At 40.6% G+C, this 18,129-nt stretch overlaps 1 protein-coding gene across 2 annotated transcripts in view; it reads left to right on the top strand.

Moving 5' to 3' along the window:
* kcnip4a (potassium voltage-gated channel interacting protein 4a) overlaps positions 1-18,129 on the top strand; it is a 221,404-nt gene that overhangs the window by 19,581 nt on the left and 183,694 nt on the right. The gene's annotated exons all lie outside the window — the stretch shown is intronic.

The following is an 18,129-nucleotide window of genomic DNA, read 5'->3' as shown; positions in this document are numbered from 1 at the left end:
TAAATCGCTCTTCAAGAAAATTACTTGTTGTATAGTAGGCTACCACCCAGAATGAGAATGCAAAGTTTAGTCCATATGGGTATTTGTGAGAGTCTGGTTGAACTAATGGATTATATAATATATATATATATATATATATATACTAACAGAACAGATCTTAAAATATGTCCACTAACAGATCTTAAAATATGTCAGAGCCATTCTTTTTGCCTCAAGATGCTCACCAGTAATGTATTTCTCTACATCATGTTTATAAAAGCTACTTAAATGTCCTAATTGATCTAAGGCCTAATCCTGGCTTAATCTAAACCCTGTCTGTGAAACCGGGCCATAGTCTATTAGAGCTGGATTAAGTGTTACTAAAATAATTGTATTTGTAATGTAATTAATAAATATTAAGAAATGAGAATGTGAATTTTAGGGACAGATTTACTAACAGCTTGCACCAGCACAAACCTTCTTTTGACACTTGCATTGCTCGCACTTGATTTATCCACGAGTGATCAAGGGCTTAGGGCGTTCCATTTATAACCATTGCAAGGGTTCCACCATTAGTGGGCACTCGTGCAACGTAAGCAATGACGTACTTCCGAGTGAACAAGGAGGGCAGTTGGTGAGGAAAAGACTTAACCGCAGCCATTATTCAAACTATCTTCTTTTGTGTTCCACAGAAGAATGTCATTCAGGTTTGGAATGACATGAGGGTGAGCAAATTATGATTTTTGGGTGAACTGTCAAGATCTTGCTCCATATTTCCCCTGTCCTATAGGCAAAGCTATTTTTTTAGATTTTGTAAAAAAAAAAAAGGCTGCAGTTTGCAAATGTTTACTTCTGATGCAACAACTGGTGATCTCATTTTAGAAAGTGACACTTGGAGCTCAGAATGATGCTAAAACGAACAGTATTATATTCTTCAAATCTCATTTGAAACCAATATTTGGCTGAAAAGTAGAGTTTTGTTTCATCAGAAAACCTGTATGTGTGCATTAGAGATACACTTATACTCTTTTCAAACACTGTTTTACTCCTTTCTATTTTACCATTAAAATAATAATTCGGCCAAAAAATAAAATTCTGACATTTACTTAAACTTCCAAACTATTTAAAAAAAAGATTGTAACCAAATCATTTCATTTACCATTGACATTCTTTTGAATGGACAAAAAAAAAAAAAAAAAAACCTTCCTCAAAGTCTTCTTTTATGTTCTGCTAAATAAAGAACTATATGAGGGTGAGGGCATTTTTGGGTGAACTCTCCCTTTTCATAGAGGGAATATTTTACAGTAAAGGAACATTATCTTTCAGATTTGCTGGGAATCTTTAGCACATTCTTGCTTCATCTGCTTATTGAAGTCAAGCCCCTTAACACATTGATGTCTAATCTGCTGAAAGAGGGACATCGGGTGGTAATGCTGAAGTAAAATTTATCATTTTACTGCTGTGTGTTGGATTAATATTGTGTTCTGTGTTTCGAGTGATCAGACTTTATGGTCTCGTGAAGTGACAGGCATATAAATCATATTACAGTGAAAGGGATGTCGATGAATTTTAGAGTTGTCAATTTAATGTTTCTCATTTGTTAAATGACTAAAAAGAATCTTTGTGGTGTTAGTCTCAAGCTGTGGTTTGCTTTAAATGTTACTGCGTTGGTTTAAAGTGGATTCTTTCGATCTTATTCCTGATTACAGTCTCCGTACAGTGTGAAATGATGAAATGCATCCAAATGTATAGCTCCAAACTGCCAAGTGAGTGTTGCTAGCTAAAAAAAGACCATTCTGGCTAAGTCCATGGAAACTGTAATGAAAACGATACTAATGAAAGTAAAGCAGATGCTGAGGGAATGTTGTTCAAAAAGAGTTCTGAAATTCTCAAGTGGGGGTAATTCAGTATGACATGAAAAGAAATGGCATCCTTTATATAGATACAGTATGTGGTTCATTCCAATATTAGATGAATATTTAGATCAAATGATGTGTGTGTTTGAATATTTATGTTTGCGTGATGGAGGCTCATTCGGTGTTTTGTATGCGTGTATATGTATTTGTGTCTCTATTCATAAGACAGTTATTATCGAAGGCGCTGTGTAGCTGTAATCACACCGGCTCGGGAAACAGCTGGGCCCTTTATAGTGTCAGATGCTGCTGTCAGTGTCCAGCCTCGCTGAATGGACAAACTCAATGGGTTTATATGGCTGGCTCAACACTGGCTTGTCTCAGTGCAGCATAATCTGCTTTGACTATATAATTGCATTCAAAAGCATAACCTTCAAGATGGATTTAACTGACACGGCAGAAAACTGCATTAGTAAAAGTGGTATAAGGCATCAAGCTTGTTCTGAATGTTATACAGTCATGGCCAAAATTGTTGGCACCCCTGGTAAATATGATCAAAACTGGCTGTAAAAAATAAATCTGCATTGTTTATCCTTTTGATCTTTCATTCAAAAAATTGCCAAAATTCTAACCTTTCATTGAAGCAAGAGAATTGAAAGTGGGGCCAAATCACATTATGAAATAAATGTTTTTCTCCAAAACACGTTGGCCATAATTATTGGCACCCTTTTATTAAATATTTTTTGCAACCTCCTTTTGCCAAGATAACAGCTCTGAGTTTTCTCCTATAATGCCTGATGAGTTTGGAGAACACCTGACAAGAGATCAGAGACCATTCCTCCATACAGAATCTCTCCAGATCCTGCAGATTCCCAGATCCATGTTGGTGCTTCTTCTCTTCAGTTTAGCCCACTCATTTTCTATAGGGTTCAGGCCAGGGACTGGGATGGCCATTGCCGATCTTGGTTTTGTGCTCAGTGACCCATTTTTGTTTTGATTTTGATATTTGTTTTTGGATCACTGTCCTGTTGGAAGATCCAAACATGGCCCGTTATAAGATTTCTAGCCCCGGCTGTTAGGTTTCGATTTTTTATCTGTTGGTATTTGATCCAATCCATGATGCCATGTATCTGAACAAGATGTCCAGGACCTCTGGCAGAAAATTAGGCCCACAGCAGTAAAGATACAGCAGAGTATTTCATTTTACACATGGGGTACTTTTTTATCCCTGTGTGCACCAAACCCATCTTAAGTGTTTGCTGCCAAAAAAGCTATTTTTTTGTTTCATCTGACCATAGAACCCGTCCCGTTTGAAGTGTCAGTAGTGTCAGGTACTTTTCAAACGTTCTATGGCCAGAGGAACCAAAAAAATAGCTTTTTTGGCAGCAAACACTTAAGATGGGTGTTAAGGACTCACCTCTGAGTCCGCACTTTTGTGACGTAACGCCGCTTTGACTATCGAGAAGAAGTCTGCTGCGGAGCTCGCATCGAGGGCGCATATCGACCGCAAAGGGAGCGCTCGCGAGCACCCTTCTGAAACCTAAAATGACAAATGGGACACCCTACAGTCTCAGGGACTTAACGGACACTTGAGCCACGCATCAGCCATTCATTGTAAGTCCACAAGAACGAAAGTGCATTTGGGACAGGGCCAAAGTATGAAATTCATGGGGGCTTGGGGCACCAAAAATTAATAAAAATGCCCCCAAAATTTTGGATATGGGCAAAAAATGTCCCTGTGAGTTGTTTTTAATGTTTGTGACAGGATAATTTAGCAATACCACACAAGCAAGAATGCTGTTTGCCCGAATATCAGCATGTTTTTATACAACAGTTCAATAAACTAGAAGTTAAAATTAGGTGACATTTTAGACTATTAGAATATTGTCTGTTTTGGCAAGGAAAATATTTCCAAACAGATCCACAGTAGAGTCATTGGACTTCTCCGAGCAACATGTTTCGTTACTGAATGCATCTGTATATTTGAACAAATCTGTCTGATTAATGACTCAACGACTCACTGCATACTCTCTTGGTTCTTATTTTGAATAAGAAAATATGTGTGTAGAATGAAGGTACTACATTCTCAAAGTTGTCATTATCATTATGACCTACCAGTGTCAGGTGCGTCGCTTCACTTCCATTCATAAATCCTCTCCGGTGGCAAAAAGTGTCCATCATATGCATGAATCTTGCCGGAAGAAGTAGGTCATCCGGGTGCTTTTTTCCTGTTCTTTTCTAAGTACCGTGAATTTGGACTTGTTTTTTGCATATAGTAGGGAAGTATGTGATTTTTGGATGCAGCCAGTCACTTGCTTAGTTTTGAACTAATTGTTTATCTGAATGATTCAATGAGTTGCTTGTTTAGACAATTATTGTCTGAATTTCAATGGCTGTCTTTGGTCATTAACACATTATTTAATTTATGAGTAGTCTGCTTACATGGATACTACATTGCAATATCTATTTGAAATAATTCCAAAGTAAAACAAACCGGGCTTAAAGTCGGCATGACAGTTCAACGCGTTGGGAAATCGGGCATTTTGTCCCGCGTCAGCTTTTATTCAAAAGTTAATAACGCTCAACATTCAAAAGGTAAATAAGGATTTCCCACTTTCATCTGCAGACTGCTCGTGCGTCATCCTCGCGCATTCAGCCAATAAAGTGTAGACCTATGTATTTCATAGAACATTGTGTCTAGTACTATATAAATTACAAAGGTAAACGACCCGACCGACCGCGACCCGAATATCATTAAAAATATTTTTGGATGACTCGTAACCGCGGGCGCAGGCACCCGCTCATTTTGGATCAACCCGCGCATCACTGGTCTGGTAGGTACATGCATAGACATCATATAGATAGACGCCCTATCGACCGCTACTGCCTACTAGCGCGGTCGAGCCGTGGGGCCGCCATCTTAAACCGGTCACCCGCTCCACTCAGTGTAATCTGTTTGGCAGGTGCAATGAGCTGTCAGCGCATTTAATTAATCATATCTCACTGAATACCGAACTGATTTTCACGTGGGTTTGTTTTCTGCAAATGACATTCATGTAGCTATGATACAGGACACATGGTTCGGCATATTTTAATATTCATAGTAGGCTTAACAGTAATATAATATTCTGATATAAGATATAAAGTGACCAGACGTCCAAAATCAAAATATGTGATGTAGGATATAAGGTATTTTATAAATCACACACTATAAATATGATAAAGAAGCAGAAACCGATAGTTGCATTAAAGTAAGATATTTTAATAAGTTGAAGAAACAATAATGATTTGTGACACACACACACACACACTTACTCTCTCTCACACACACACAAACACACACTCGATTTGCGTATCGCCGTCATGTGTGTATTACACAGATAACGTTATTATATTGCTTTCTGATATCACGTGCGCAAACACAAATAACCTATATTTATATATGCTTACTACAGGGCCGTTGAATGCTTGTATCTGATAACCGAGAAGCTCTTGTAATTATTACTTTACCCAACCTCTCCATGCCGAGTGATGCAGTAAACATAGCCTAACGTTAGCTGGCTACGATTTCAGTACGGTAATATCAAAGATCCTTGCTCCTTCTTAATTATCTGGTAATATTCTATTCACAAAATACAACCAAAAGTACGGTAATGTTAAAATTTACTTGTGAAAAGTAATCCCGGGCCCTATTTGCGCTGGTCCACCGATTAGAACAGGAAAATGCTCCTCGGTGCTCTGGAATCTGACTGCTGCTAAGCAACGAAACTAGGAGTACGACTGGTTTAAGATGGCGGCCGTATTTCTCAGTGCCCAGCGGCCAATAGGGCATCTAGTCTCTATATAATATCTATGGGTACATGCAGCTGACTCCAAATGTGGATGCGCGTTCATGTTTGTGGGGGGGGCGTAGCTTTGGACGGAGCACTGACAGGAGGGGGCGGAGCTTAGAAGAGGTGCCACTTTCAAATCTGGCTAGCTCTCCAACATTACCTACTCTAGCTTTAAATGTGACTGTTTTGTAAATGCATGTTATGTTTTACTGTATTCTTCCATCCATGCACTTTTTTTTATGACTCAACTCAATCTTCCATTGAAAACCTCTCTGGTCAGTGATGCTTGCTGGAATTCTCCAATAACTTGATCTGCTTAAATCCAGCCAAATGTAAAAGTCAATGAAGAGAAAAAGCAATATTGACAATTGTTCTTTGATGTGAGCTATTTTTTTCTTGCTTTGTCAAATAGTATTTATTCATTTAAGACATCAGAGAGAAGAAAAAATGTAACAAAACATGACTCTTGAAGATTGTTCAAAAAGTTTTGTAAAATTTGTTACAGAGGCTGGTCACTTGGTTTGGTCTAAATCAGCTCTTTTCAACCTTTCTGTCTCTGGCCCATAACAATATATGAAAGCCCTCTAGCACCGGTTTTGTTTTCAAAACGTATTATAAATGATGGGCACTCCTATAAATAAAAATATTTGTTAGCTTTTTTTATTTGTTTTAAGTCATCTTAAGGTCCCCTTGAAAGTTTGCTGAGGGCTCCTGGCCGAGAAGCACTGGTCTATATATAGGCTACTTATAAATACTGTACAAAATAAAGTCTAAAATGAGTCATTTGTGATTCAAAGCATGCATGGAATGATTGTTAGAAATGTTCAGTTGACTGTGGTACAACTCTGACCACTGGATGGGGCTGTATCCATATGTTTCCTCATCCACTCAGCCAGAGTATGACTAAACTAAACCATCAGAAAACTGAATACAATAGGGCTGTTGTCAGTTTGTAAGCCATACTGGAAGGCTAATAACACAATGGGTTCCATAATTCACTATTGAAATGTTCCATGGGTTATGGGATTGGTGGTTAAAATAAGGTTTGTGCTTAACTACTAGAAATATTTTTTCCCCTTTTTTTTCCCTATATATAAATAACATATAGTCATACTCGTACCTCTCAAACCACAAGTTACAACCAGTTGTCCAGGTCATCAAGCTGATTTATTAAAGCTCAAATCCTTAGTTGTAGACTTTATATAGCAACTTTTGGAATTATCATTATAGTCACCCTCATGTTGTTCCAAACTTATAACTTCTGTTCTGTGCATCACAAAAGCAGAAGCTGCTCTCTTCCATATGGTGAGAAAGTGTTTAATTGAATTGAATATACACTTGTAGTGTACTTCAAATCTTAAAAGTATATATAAAATAAAATAAACAGTACTTGCAGTTAATATAATATTAATAAAAGGCCACTTAAGTGCATTTAAAGAGTATACATTCATGACTTTCCTAACATGTGCTTAAAAAGTGCACTTTGTAATATCAAGTTAAGTTTAATTTTAAAGTACATATAAATCACTATGTTGTAAGAATCTTTTGTCATACTTTAAGTGCACTTATTTGGATGTGTTGGCTATAGCATGCTTAAGATGTGCTTTAGAACATAATTTCAACTTGTTGCCTAAATAAAAATATATTTTAAATGTTCTAAATTGCAACTTTTTTTTATTACAAATACTGATATTTACCATAAATGCTTACCATAAATTCTTGTCAATACATTCGGCAGTACACTTTTACCACATTGCAAAGACAATAGAAGTCATTATGAAAAACAGATGTGCTTAAGACCTACTTTAGTGGGTCAAAAAAGCACTCTGAAGTTTATTGCATTTAATATAAAATATAAAATTTAAATATTAATCATTAATCATTTAATTGCAATTAACATGCAAACAATTACATTCAGTTTGCACTCAAGTATATTTTTTCACAAGGGTATAAAGCTCAAAAAAGCACAATAAAAGCATCATAAAAGTATATCATGATTCATTCAGATTATCCCAAGTCTTCAGAATCCATGATACGCTCTTTGTGATTAACAGACATACATTTAAGTTGTTTTCTCGCTTGTTTAAAGCTTGCCTTCTCGCTTGACAGCTGTGGTCACCTTTCATTTTCATTGTGTGCTATATGCAACTCTTGTTTCATAAGAAATTCAGTCATGCAGGTATCGAAGAGTTTGTTTTAATCCTTAAAGGTTGTATCAGCGATTTCAGGCCCAAAAATAAAAGATCACATTCATCTAATCTTTCCTATTTATTTTTCCTATTAATTTATTTTTGGGCCTGAAATCACTGATACAACCTTTAACATTACACTTCTTTAAAACTGTTAAAGTAGCCTCACTTATAGGATTTTTTGTATTTGTAAACGTTTTTTTTTTTTTTTTGCCCAGTACTGTACAAAATGTACTGCAGCAAAATGTACTTTCATACTTTGCAGTGAATAAAATGTGGGAAGAAGAAAATGTTTAATGCATGGTTTGGCATAAAGTGAGTCATTCATCATCTAAACTAAGGCCTAAAGTTCATTATTTACAGCTTTCTGTCATGTAATGCATCAGAGTTGCAAAATATTGCGTTCAGTACTGTATACACTAACAAAATTGGATTATTTTGTGAATACTTATTTGTAGTATGAAATATCTGAATACTAATATACTTATGGTAATACGCACATGAATGAGTAAGGGAGTCATTCGCAGCTGGTTTTCATTTAATTCGACAGATTTTATCACACAAATGTATACTTTTAAAATTTAATTTCAAAGATTAAGAGAAAAAAAAAATATATATATATATAGAATATATATTTTTTCAATATAGAACATCTGGATAATATTTATCCTTAACAAATATTAATCTTTGATAATAATTTAATAGGTCATATTTTGCGATATGCTTTTTTCCCTTGCTATCATCGAGCAACTCTTGCAAGACCGACCCGAGACCCAGTTTGAGTTCACAAACTACTGGTTGAGAACCACTTGGATAGTTTGCTTATAAAAGTCTTATTGTAACATTGCCAGATACTCAATGTTGTTTTTTGCCCTGAGGTACATTGTCAATGTGCCGTGTCACAAACGTGACACAATCCAGACACCACATGATTAATATCAGTATTTTTATGCAGTCTCCCTGATTCCCCAACTACTTCTCAGAGCTCTTCATGTTGATGAATGTCGTTTGTGTTCAGATTAAGCTCAGCAGCACAAAATAAATAAATTATGCCACGAATATCTAGATATCATTGCCAGTCATTGTCATACTCAATTGACATAAAGTGAATCAGTAATATTTAAAAAGTTAGGTGGTTCATTTCTGTACCACTTAGAATCAAGATCCTTTGGTCACACATTATATTAGGTGTCTTTACGATATTGAGGGGGTATGTATGTGTGAAGTTAGGGACCGGTTTGGTTTGGTGTAAGGAAGGGTCAACAGGGTAATTACACTGTAGATGTAATTTCGCAACACTTTTTGTTTCTGGAACATCAACGAACACCACTAACCACTCGGTGAGTTTAACAGTTTTGTAAACGAACATTATTGGCTGTTTTAATGACATTTTCGGACATGCCCATTGACTCCAATGTTAAATGGGTCCATGGCCAATTCTATTATAGTCAAAAACTCGAGAGAGGAACCATTGTCAAAAAAATGTTGTCCACCACTCTTGTTCATCTAACAAACTACAATATAGACTCAAGGTGTTAAATATCGGAATTATCCTTTAAGAGGTTAGCGACCCTTAGCGGCAAAACAAAAATTACATATTGTAGCTTTAATAGTAAAACATAACCGGTATTTACTTGCTTATTGTTGTCACCGCTATAGCTTTTCCCTTCATATGTGCTCATAAAAAGCTGATAGGAAGAAATCAAATGTTCTTTTTGTCAACTTGAATACAATTGTTTAAAGCAAACAGGAGCTACTGACCTTTCATCTCAATGTTGTTATTGACCACAGCACACAGTTAATGTGATTTATTGATAGGAAGTGGTTTAACAGCAGGAGCTGGACTAGAACCGTTTGAATTAACAGCCAGTTCATTTTACAAGTGTAATAGTGCAATTATTTTACTTGGAAAATATGCTTTAAGTTTATTATATTAAATGGACTTGAAGTATGCTTCTTTTTTATGAAAATATGCCTCTCATAAGCATTTGTTGTTGGTTTCTAAAATTCAATTTAGGCTATCTAGATTTTGTTGTTGGAGAATCTCCAAATCATGGTAAATAGTCTGCTGAAAAGTATTTGGACACAGTGGTGCACGTAGAAGTATTCCCGTCTTCTTCATATCTTATGTTTAAATGTTTATTCAATTATTTTAGTGTCCTATTTGTTACCATAATGGTGTTTTTGTTATTTGTGGGTCTTCAATTGTATTTACCTCAGCTTGTGGAGAAGCTCCTTGTGATTAACTTTTCACTGTCAATATATCGTAAAAGTATAAAAACTGATTTTAGATCGGTAAAGGTAAGTTTAATTTTAATGTAAAACCTAAAATATTGCTACCATATTTATTTACAGAAAATTTCTGGCAAACACAACTGTCCATTTTTTTTTTTTTTTTTACCATAAATGTAACATTTTCTTCCATGTATTTATTTTTACAGCATACTATGATTTATCATTCCTGTCGATTAAAACCATGTCACATGTTATTCTTTCCCAACATATCTGGGTACAAATGCTGTTAAATACTTAACTACTAAAGCTATTATTATTTTAACGTAATATAACTGACGAAAGCACCGTAAAGATCAGTATAAGTGTCACCATAATTAGCATTATAGTTTAAACGTATAGCCTTGTGAACATTAGCTGCCGTCTGCTGGAAGACTTGGCTAATGAATTTTCCATTAGCTGGAATGGCCTCATATGGTGGCAGTTCACTCTCTACAGGGGATGTAGTGGAGATGATGGATCGTATCAGCATTTAAGCGTGGCTGTTAGCCAAGCATTAGCCATGAATGGGCAAGCTTGAAATCGGCCTGTTGGTTGACAGACAGGAACCTTTGTCAGTGTCATCTGATATGTCACACAACATGTCATTAGGAAACTTAACACTGGGGTTGTTCACATCATCTGACCTGCCCACTATGACTACAGTACCATTATCACAACTGACAACTGAAATGACCATTGACCTTGACATTGATCCTGTAAACTTACTTTTATTTGACATTAAATGTCAAAAATGTGTTTAAAATGTATATTATATACTATACACTCTACAGGTCAAAGGTTGAGTTCAAATATTTTTTACAATTTAAAATAAGTTTTCTTTTTGAATCTATTTTCAAATGTAGTTTACTCCTCTGATGGCAAAGCTGAATTTTCAGCATCATACTTCAGTCTTCAGTGTCACACACTATTATAGAAATAATTATAATATGTTGATTTAGTGCTCAGTTTGTCGAGTAGGCCTGATGTGAAGAGATGAGGAGGACTCAAATGCAGTGATGAGAAGTGAAAAGTTTATTACTAAACTTAGTGAACAACATAAACTTCAGTGACACAGTGAACAAGTGTTAGTCTATTGGTGGTTCCTGTGAGCACAGCTCGCATACGGATGTAGAGAGAAGAGGAGACCACCGACAGACAGAGAGATCCCAGGAATGTCCAGCAATGGACGAGAGTAGGATCCAGCAGGCAACAGTCCTGCACCGACCCCCACGTCTAGGATTCCTGAACACAGATCACAGGTAAGCAACACAGAGAACACCAACGGACAAGGACTGCACACCCGACATGAAACAATCCACTGACAACACTGGTAGACACAGCTGGGAATATAAAGGGTAGGGGAAACGAGCAACAGGTGAGGAAGATCAACTCGTGATTGTGCTAATTGCCCACATCACGAGCTGCAGAAATGACAGGACAAAACAAAACAACAGAGAGGTGCCGGTGACACACCCTGACCCGTGACAGAACCCCCCCCCCCTCAGGGACGCCTCCTGGCGTCCCCGGAGGACTCACCATGACACCGATGGAATTGGTCAATCAGAGCGCGGTCCAGCACGTCACGAGCCGGAATCCAGCATCTCTCCTCCGGACCATAACCCTCCCAGTCTACCAGATATTGATGACCTCTACCCCTCCGTCTCACATCAAGAAGTCGTCGCACCGTGTAGGCGGGTAACCCCTCGATGAGTCTGGGAGGCGGCGGAGCAGAGGTCTGGGGCTGAAGTGGGGAGCGAATAACGGGCTTGATCTTGGAAACGTGAAACACCGGGTGAATTCTCTTAAACTGGGGAGGTAATTTGAGCCGAACAGTCACCGGGTTAAGCACCTTGGTTATAATGTACGGTCCAATAAATTTGGGTCCCAGTTTACGTGCGGGAAGTTTGAGGGGAATGTCCTTGGTTGACAACCAAACCTTTTGACCACACACGTAAAGTGGGGGCCTAGAACGGTGACGGTCCGCCGACGCCTTGTTCCTTTCGCCAGTCCGGGAAAGGGCTTCTCTGGCAAGCCTCCACGTACGAAGGCATCTCTGAATGAACGTCTGCGCGGATGGAACAATGGCATCGGTCTCTTGGGAGGGAAATAATGGGGGCTGGTAGCCTAAACAGCACTGGAAGGGCGATAATCCCGTAGACGAGACCAGGAGTGAGTTATGTGCGTACTCGACCATGGTTAATCTAGAACTCCAAGTCGACGGCTCTGCCGATGCCACACAACGCAGGACTCTCTCCAAGTCCTGATTTGCTCGCTCAGCCTGACCGTTAGTCTGCGGATGGTAACCGGAAGATAAACTCGCAGTCGCCCCCAACTGTCGACAGAATTCTGTCCAAAATCTAGACACAAATTGGGGACCCCTGTCAGAAACCACGTCCACCGGGAGGCCATGGATGCGAAAAACGTGGTCTAAGACAATAGTCGCTGTCTCCCTCGCTGAAGGCAATTTGGGGAGGGGAATGAAATGAACCGCCTTCGAGAACCTGTCCACCACAGTAAGGACCACAGTATTGCCACTAGATGGGGGTAGACCTGTGACAAAGTCCATGGCTATGTGTGACCAGGGTCTCGAAGGGATAGACAGTGACCGGAGTAGCCCTGCTGAGGGTCGATTTGAGCCCTTACCCACCGCACACAACGGACAAGCTGAAACGAACTCTCGAGTGTCCCGCGCCATCGAAGGCCACCAGAACCGTTGCTTGATTAACGAACATGTTCGAGTTGCTCCCGGGTGGCAAGCTAGACTGGATGAGTGACCCCACTGAAGTACGCTAGTTCGGACCGGCTCCGGCACAAACAACAGACTCGCTGGACACCCCGCAGGAATAGTGACGTCGCATAACGCCTCACGGACCCTTGACTCCACTCCCCAAGTAACCGCCGCGACCACCCGGTTGGGAGGCACAATGGTCACTGGAGAAGTGGATCTAGCCTCTACTTCAAAAATCCGTGAGAGCGCATCGGGCTTACCGTTCTTACTACCGGGGCGATATGAGATGTTAAAATCAAATCGGCCGAAAAACAATGCCCAGCGAGCCTGTCGAGAATTTAGTCTCTTAGCGGAACGGATGTACTCTAAGTTCTTATGGTCGGTCCAAACTATGAATGGAACCCCCGCGCCTTCCAACCAGTGACGCCACTCCTCCAGCGCCAACTTAACAGCCAGTAACTCCCTATTCCCGATGTCGTAATTCCGTTCCGAAGGAGTTAGACGATGAGAAAAAAAAGCGCATGGGTGTATTCTGTCGTCCGAAAGGGACCTCTGAGACAAAATTGCCCCCACTCCTACCTCCGACGCATCGACCTCCACAACGAATTGACGAGACGGGTCAGGGTTGGTGAGAATGGGAGCCGAAACAAAGCGGCTCTTTAAGGTTTCGAACGCCTCCTGAGCCTGCGTTGACCAACAGAATCGAATTCGTGTGGAGGTGAGATTCGTCAGCGGTAGGGCAACCTGACTAAAACCCCGAATGAAACGCCTGTAAAAATTGGCGAACCCCAGAAAACGCTGGACCGCCTTGCGATTCTCTGGGGTGGGCCAATCAGCAACCGCCTTTACCTTAGCCGGATCCATTCGGATGCCTTCAGGCGACAGAACGAAACCCAGGAACGGAACCGACCGTGCGTGAAACTCACACTTCTCCACCTTGGCAAATAAACGATTCTCGAGCAGCCGCTGTAGCACTCGCCTGACGTGCTGGACATGGTCGCGCTCGTTCTGGGAGAAGATCAGGATGTCGTCGAGATACACGAATACAAACCGGTCGACCATGTCTCGGAGCACGTCATTCACGAGTGCCTGGAAGACCGCCGGGGAGTTTGAGAGTCCAAAAGGCATGACCAAATACTCGAAGTGACCTGTAGGGGTATTAAAAGCGGTCTTCCATTCATCCCCCTCTCTAATCCGAACCAGGTGATAAGCATTGCGTAGGTCCAACTTCGTAAAGATGGACGCCCCCTGCAAGAGTTCGAACGCTGAAGACATCAATGGCAAAGGGTGGCTATTCTTTATCGTGATGTCATTCAGCCCTCGAAAGTCTATACAAGGACGCAGCGACCCATCCTTCTTCCCCACGAAGAAGAACCCCGCCCCAGCTGGAGAGGAAGAGGGACGAATTATACCGGCTAGCAGAGAATCGTTGATGTATCTTTCCATGGCCTCCCTCTCAGGACCGGAGAGCGAGTAGAGGCGCCCCTTAGGTGGAGAAGTGCCAGGAAATAATTCAATCGCACAGTCGTACGGGCGGTGCGGAGGGAGAGATGAAGCTCGGGACTTACTGAACACCGCTCTTAAGTCATGGTAAACCTCCGGTACATCCGCCAGGTTCACCGGTTCCTCCTGTAGGGTAGAAACAGACATTAAAGAAGATGATGCAGACATTAAACAATGAGACAGACAGAAAGGGCTCCATGCCAGTACTGAGTTAAGAATCCAGTCAATGTGCGGGTTATGTTTAACCAGCCAGGTGTGCCCCAACACCACTGGAGCGGAAGGAGAGTGTATGAGGAAGAAACGAATCTCCTCGGTATGATTGCCCGAAATAGTAAGGTTGACTAGCTTAGTGGAATGGGTAATCTCAGTGAGAGAGGTACCACATAGGGTTCTGGCTGAAATCGGTTCAGTCAGGAGAGAACGTGTAATGCCCAAGCGCTCAGCCAGTTTAATGTCCATAAAATCACCCTCCGCTCCAGAATCAATAAGAGCAGATACTTGATGGTTAACCCCCTCCAACTGTAGAAAAGCCGGAAGAATGGAACGACCACCAGATGGCAGTTGTGTGTTGGTGACGCTCACCATCCTCTGTCCCTTAAACGGAGCACGTCGTTTCTTTAATGGACATTCAGCCGCCATGTGACCCGCCTCTCCGCAGTAGAGACACAAGTTATTTGCCATGCGATGACGGCGTTCCGTGATGGTTAGATGGGCTCTCCCGATCTGCATGGGCTCCTCATCCGAAAATAACACTTGTTGGGAAGTAGCCCCTCTCATGACTGGTGTGTTGTTGACGACGTTATGAGGAAAACCCACCCTCCGAGTCTGGGTACGGAGGGAGATCCGGTTATCGACCCGAATGGCGAGATCAATCAACCCGTCGAGTGATGTGGGTAGTTCCAAGGAATAAATCTCATCCTTGATGTGTTCCGCTAAGCCATGAAGAAAGTGGTCCCACTGTGCCTTGGGATTCCACCCACAGGATGCTCCGAGTGTACGGAACTCAATTGAGTACTCCGATACGGAGCGAGTCCCCTGCTGTAACATCGTCAAGGCTCGTGCCGCCTCGGTCGCCAACGCTGACCGATCAAAGACCTTGCGAAGCTCCTGAGAGAATCCCTCATAAGATCTGCAGCACTCGTTCTCATTGTCCCACATGGCTGTTCCCCACTCTCTCGCAAGCCCAGCCAGGTGCATGATCACAAACGCAACCCTGGACCTTTCCGTCAGAAAGCAGGAAGGCTGGAGTGAAAAAGTCAATGAGCATTGAGATAGAAATGAGCGACACGAATTAGGCTCACCAGAGTAGGAAGCAGGTGGGTTGAGTCGAGGTTCGGATCGGCGAGGCACTACCACCTCGGCGTTAGGTGGATCAGGTGCTGTAGGAACCATGGGAGGACTGGTCTGTAGCTGTTCGAGCCGATGAGTAATCGCAGCTAACTGCTGTGACATCTCTGTCATGGCCTGACGAGAAGCCACTAATTCCTCCTGCTGTCGTCCTAGCAGAACGCCCTGCTGAGCAATGGCCCGACGCAGTTCCGTCTCCTCTGCTGAGTCCATTTGGTCAGTGGATTCTGTCGAGTAGGCCTGATGTGAAGAGATGAGGAGGACTCAAATGCAGTGATGAGAAGTGAAAAGTTTATTACTAAACTTAGTGAACAACATAAACTTCAGTGACACAGTGAACAAGTGTTAGTCTATTGGTGGTTCCTGTGAGCACAGCTCGCATACGGATGTAGAGAGAAGAGGAGACCACCGACAGACAGAGAGATCCCAGGAATTTCCAGCAATGGACGAGAGTAGGATCCAGCAGGCAACAGTCCTGCACCGACCCCCACGTCTAGGATTCCTGAACACAGATCACAGGTAAGCAACACAGAGAACACCAACGGACAAGGACTGCACACCCGACATGAAACAATCCACTGACAACACTGGTAGACACAGCTGGGAATATAAAGGGTAGGGGAAACGAGCAACAGGTGAGGAAGATCAACTCGTGATTGTGCTAATTGCCCACATCACGAGCTGCAGAAATGACAGGACAAAACAAAACAACAGAGAGGTGCCGGTGACACACCCTGACCCGTGACACAGTTATTATTGGTGCTCAGATACATTATTAATAATATTTCTTATTATTATCAAATTAATGTTGTAAACATTGCTACTTCGTTTCATTGCTACTACATTGATACCTAATTGTTCAGGATTCTTTGATGAATAGAAAGTTTAAAAAAAAACAGCATTTATATGAAATAGAAATCTTGTGCAACAGTATACATTTATTTAATGTTTATTTAATGTGTCCTTGCTCAAAAGTATTAATTTATTATTTTTAGTTTAAAAATCTCATCCCAATACCCCTACTTATTTCACCTTGTTTCCACAAAAGTATTAAGCAGCACAACTGTTTTCAACATTGACAATAATAAGACATATTTCTTGAGCAGTAAATTAATGATTTCTGAATGATCATGTGACACTGAAGACGACTGAAGTAATGATGCTGAAAATTCTGTTTTGCATCACAGGAATAAATTACATTTTAAAATATATTCACATAGTTCCTTTTAATTATAATAGTATTTTACAGTATTACTGTTTTTACTGTATTTTTGATCAAATAAATGGAGCCTTGGTGAGCATGAGAAAAAACATATTACACAAATTGTGAATTGTACAGTAATTGTAAAACTTTTCACTTGTAATGTAATGTGTGTGTGTATATATAATATTTTGTGTATTACCTCCAAAGCATTTTCATTCAGCATTCACTACTGGCTATAGGCTTTGACCTATAGGTAATTCATCTGTCAGGTTTATACTAGATCAAACCCTTACTTTCTGAAGGTAACCTACTTTAGCCATTTTTGTATTCCAGTGATGGCTCTGCGATCTATAAATAGTAGGAATGATTGATATGGCATATGGTGAACCCTTGTAAGTTCCCTTGCCTGCAGGCAGAGATGACTTTCAGCATTAAAGGTGGCTTCACGTTGTAGTCACCTGTGCCTGTCATAATCTTCAATTACTGGCCCAGCATCAGTGTCAGGCAAACACAGCGCAGGCAGAAACCCGCTGTTAACGCACTGAATGGAAGACATGGAAACAATGCTAAGGAAGCAATTAAAAAATGCATGTCAAATGTTAATGACAAACTGTTATTTTTTTTTAGTTTTCCATGTACAATTTTATGAGTAATACTAAACAGTCAGTATTAGACTGAAGAATAATGTCACAATCTAAAATGAAATTCTCAAGGTCAATATTTTGGAAGTACCTGGGAGACTGTGCACTGTTACACTTCTGAACTTGACAGATAACTGTAATTTCTGTTGGCAGTCTTGTGGAAGACTTTTAACACCTACCTCTGGAAATAAGTGACAAGAACAAGGACACTGCCAACCGAGACTTCTACAGTCAGTGCCAAGCTACCGCATAAGTGCATGCCAGTCAATGCAGAACTGTCCCAACCACCAGAATAAACCAATGCCTCGGATGCAATGATGCTTCAGATACTTCAAGTTCTTACTTATAATGGGTTATTTCTCTAACTTCTGAAGTCGACATAAACTGGTTGAGCTGAAAGGTGAAGTAAAATAATAATAATAATTTGTTACATATATATATATATATATATAGCGCTTTTCTGGGTAGTCCAAGCGCTTTACATGGAAGGGGGAATGCCCACCACACACCAGCTTACTGGTGGAGAGGAGACAGTAGCCGCGTCTCCATTACAGAATTGTGCAAAACTTTTGCGTTTT

This window comes from Phoxinus phoxinus (genome assembly GCF_949152265.1).
Source record: "Phoxinus phoxinus genome assembly, chromosome: 2".
NCBI lineage: Eukaryota > Metazoa > Chordata > Actinopteri > Cypriniformes > Leuciscidae > Phoxinus > Phoxinus phoxinus.
This window is presented reverse-complemented; position numbering and strand designations above follow the sequence as displayed.